This window comes from Hipposideros armiger, unplaced genomic scaffold (assembly GCF_001890085.2).
Source record: "Hipposideros armiger isolate ML-2016 unplaced genomic scaffold, ASM189008v1 scaffold_875, whole genome shotgun sequence".
Lineage (NCBI taxonomy): Eukaryota > Metazoa > Chordata > Mammalia > Chiroptera > Hipposideridae > Hipposideros > Hipposideros armiger.
The window spans coordinates 236,237-240,618 of record NW_017732225.1 but is presented as its reverse complement, the minus strand read 5'-3'; positions in this window follow the sequence as shown (position 1 = coordinate 240,618).

Sequence of the window (4,382 nt, the reverse complement as noted above, 5' to 3'; positions counted from 1 at the left end):
TCTGTTTCCTAAAACTCTGTATCTAAGTCCTTAGTTTCTTGAGCGTGCTACTAGTTGCCATGGCAACCCAACACTTGCTGAACATAATTGGTGACCAGCTGTGTGACCACCCCTGAACCTTAAGATGATTGAGGCTACTGGATGGCCGTGGTTGGACATAAACCTTCCCCATCAACTTCTCCACACAACAGGACTTCCCCCTAATTACTCCTTCCCCTTCCATGTTGACATGGCTCCCTTTTCCTTTTCCCACAGAGGGACCGCAGTCACTCCTCTATAATCCGGACACCAGGCTTCCCTCCCTGGTACTGCCAGTACTTCGCCTGTCTCCCACCTTCCACCCTTTCTCTTCCTGCCTTCACCCATTTCCCTTGGCAACTCTTTGGAGTCTGGAGAAACCCTCTCAAGTCTAGATGGTCCTTATGACCAAACCCTTCCCACCTTGGGGCCTCCAATCCCAGCCCCCTAGGAATGGGCATGCTGCCAAAGTGATGGTGTGGGTGAGATCCTGGGGGACACTGAGGAAAGAAGATGAGAAATAGAAGAAGTCCCAGGACCAGCACAGGCCAAACTCTCAGGAGCCTCCAGAAAGGGGGGTGGAGATTGGGGTGGGGGACAGAAAAGACTGGAGGGTACGCCTTAATGTCTCCCCAAGTTGTGTATCACAAATAGTGTTTGTGCAAAGGCCTCTTTCATCCCACCTGCCCCCTCCCAGGTTAGAAAGCACTAGGCATTGTGGATTAGAGTCTGGGCAGTCAGACAGACCTGGGAGTTGACTGAGACACCACCACTTACCAGTGTGGACCAGGGGCCAGCAGCATCTGCACCATCTGGAAGCTTATTATAATAGAAATGTAATTTCTCAGGTAATATCTACTGAATCAGAAACTCTGAGGTGGAGCCCAGCATTCTGTGTTTAATAAAACCCTTTGGGAGAGGCCAGTGCATGCTGGAGTTTGAGAACCAGTTTTAGACTCCTCATTGAAAATATGTGGATAATATTGGGTTGTTGGAAAAGTCATGAAGCAGTTTTGCAACAAAAACATAGAAAAAAATACATCATGACTTCTTCGACAACCTAGTAAGACTTACAGCAACACATGGTGATTGGCGGGATTTAACAAAATTATGGAGGACTTACTTCAGTGCCTGGATCTTCAGAACACGTGCTCAGTAGGTATTTGTGGGATGAATGAAGGAGGATTAAAACAAGTAATGGAATAGAGTGATGTGGTTTTAATTCACTCAAGAAACATTGACTGAGTGCTAGGTGGTTTTAAAGGTGATTCACCACAGTCCCCCACCTTGTCAGTTTACAATTGAGGGGGTAAACTGATGGTTGCGGTGCGGGGTGAGAAGTGCCCCAGCTGAGGGATGTTCAGATGGGCTGAGGGAGCTCAAAGATGGAAAGAAGAAAATCATTGTTGCTTTAGATGATTTCACACATGCATTACCTTTTAAATCTATGAAAAATGAAAAGTGCGCTATCGTGTCCTATTTCTTATACCTACTTGCTGTGGGACTTTGAGCAAATCACTTGGCCTCTCTGTATGTAGATATATTTCCTCATCTGCAAAATGGGAATAATATGGCACAGGGTTTTGTTTCAAGCAGCTAGCACAATGCCTAGCATATAATATAGTAGGTTCTGAAAGTTGTTTGGTGTCGTCTTGTAATCCTCCCAGCAATCCCATGATATAGGTGTTACATTCCTTTTTTTTTTTTTCCCCCCCTTAAGTCTAGAAGCAGAGAAACATGTTAGAAACCTAGGCCAAGGTTAGTTATTGCAGTCTGGCCTAAACTGTAGCATTGAGCTCCCTGACAGCCAGGGCACAGGATGAAATGTGATGCTTACCAGAAGTTGCTTAATTTGCCTAACAACAAGAGGCGTCCCAGCTCAGGAGGACCATAAGCAGGGCTAACCTCAGGCTGGCCCTCTCCATATACCCTGTTTCCCACTCCAGCTCCCAGCTGGGGGGTGGGTGGCCTGTAGGAAGAAGCAGAGTTGCTTCAGTGAAGGTGCACCTGAGTCACAATCCTGCTCAGATTCAAAGGGAGGGGACATAGGCCTCTACCTCTCAATGGAAGGGGTGTCAAAGAATTTTTGGCCAATTTCTTTTTAAAAATCACCACATTAATCAACTCCCAAACTGTCAGAAACTGTTTATAATCAGAAAAGAGTTACTTTTCTTTTATTTGACAAACATTTATATTCTCTTTCTGTGGTGGACACTGTGCTGGGCTCTGGGGAACATGGTCCCCTCTTGCCTGAGCAGAAATGGCAGAGGTGGTGTGGGGAGAGGACGCATGGAGCACCACACAGAGGCAGGTGCCCTGGGCTCTGTAACTACCAGCTGATGACCCTGGGTCAGTTTTCTCATTTAGTCCTAAGGTCCCCTCTGCATTGATCACCCAGGTTCTAGGACAGGGCTCAGCCTGTGTCTGGTCACCTCTTGGGGACAGCCTGGGGGAGGTAGGGACAGCGGGGGCAGAAACACAGGCTGACATAAAGGGGAAGGGTTTTGGGGGCTGTCTCATTCTTTGGACAAGGGAGGGTGGTGATCTTTGGAGGCTGGGGCCCCCTGTCCCAGTAATTTTGGGGGAGAAGAGTCCTGTTGCCCCACCCAACCTTCTCATAGCCTCAGCAGCAGTGGAGAGCAGGCTCTGGGCCAAGTTCCCTTCTCTACCATCTTGGAACCGTCTTGCGGCCTCAGAACAAAGTAGGACCTCAGAGCTTCGGTTATCTCTCAGGTCTCTCTTTTACCCCCAACCCTGGTCCTTCTTCAAGTTTCTGCCCAGCTGCCCAAGCTGGTTACTACTATGAACCATGGGCCCAGCCTCTGGGGTCCCTTCATGATGTCCCAGGCCCTAAAACCTATCTCTGCCCCCATGACCCTCATCTATCGTCTTTGCCTAGAGCACCTCTCACCCCCACCTGGCACCTTTATCTCTCAGTTTTCCATTCCTCCCAGCAGCTGCAGCTGTCCCCCTCCTCTCCTTCCCCTGCTCCCACCCTGTATTTTCCTGCTGTGTGTTGGCATTTGGTGGATGGTCCTGGGGCCACTGCAGAGAGTGAAATCCAAGGCACTCAAATCATTCTCTTCACCAGCTGCTCCTGGGCTGTGGGAAGACCTCACTGCCCAATCTAGAACTTACTATGGAATCACCCTTCACCACTGCGATCCCCCAATATCTCCTGTGTGTCTACCCTCATTGAGTAACAATCCCATTTTTTGAGGTCTTTCTTAGGCATTGACTCCCTGCCAGGCAGAGAGATCTGTCAGGACCTGCATCCCAGGGTAAGGTCAGCAGCTTACCACATGTCCCTCTGTGTAGTCAAATCCCCCCCCAGACATGGCCCCATCTTCCTGGATTATGGCCACATCTTTCGTGGCTCTAACCACACCCACCCTGTTCATGGCCTCCATCCCTTTTCTTATAGCTCCATTGGTTTCTGACCAGCTTCTCCCCAGGCTCTTTTAGGCTTTAACCATCTGGCATCAACCTTCTATTTCCTATGTTGACATCAAGGACATTCCCTCCCCAGCAAGCTCAGGCCTTCAGTCCAGTACTCCTCCCTTTACTGAGCCTGGCTCTACTGAATTCTCTATACCCACAATCCTAAAACCTGTTTCTCTCTTTTCCTAGCTTTATTCAGCTTCCCCTTCTTCATTCTCCTCTACCCCATCCAGACTGTAGACAACTTCTTCCGACCCTGTTCTCTACTCTCAATTCTCCTTTATCCCAGAAGCTGACCTCATCCCTTATCCCTGGAGACTCACACTAAGGGGTCTCATCCTGGCCCTCCTGTTCTTTTCCCTGCTGCTGGAGGGGCTTGGAGTCAGTGTGTTGGCCTGTAGCCGGACCTGTACCTTCCTCTCTGGATCTCAGTCTGTTCCTTCTGCATTAGGAGAAAGGAGTGGTGGGCTCAGGCCCAGCCTTCTGCTCGGGTGGTTTACCTTACCAACCCCTGAGATTAGGTAGGATGGGAAAGTATGCTGTGTATGGCTGGAGGATAGGTCACAGCTGTTGAAGTGCAAGGTGAGCTACTCCCATCCTCCAGTACTCCCTGTGACACAGCATGGAAGTGTCTCTGGGTTGACCCATAGGCTGCAGCCAATTTGGGAGTGGGAGACAGGAAATGAGGGGTTTGCAGAGGGTGGTGGTAGAGTCTTGCTGCCTCATTTCTTTGGCTTGTCTTGGCCCTATTGGAGGGTGCCTTCCTGGATGGAGCCTTTGTTCTTCCCTTGCTCCTTCAGCCCTAGCAGGTTTTCCCAGATGCCCTATGCAGCCACACCATAGGTCACTCACTGCATTGGAGGCATCCCACTGCAACTCAAAAGCATGGTCCATTGAAGGACCTCTGACCCTGTCCTGTCTCT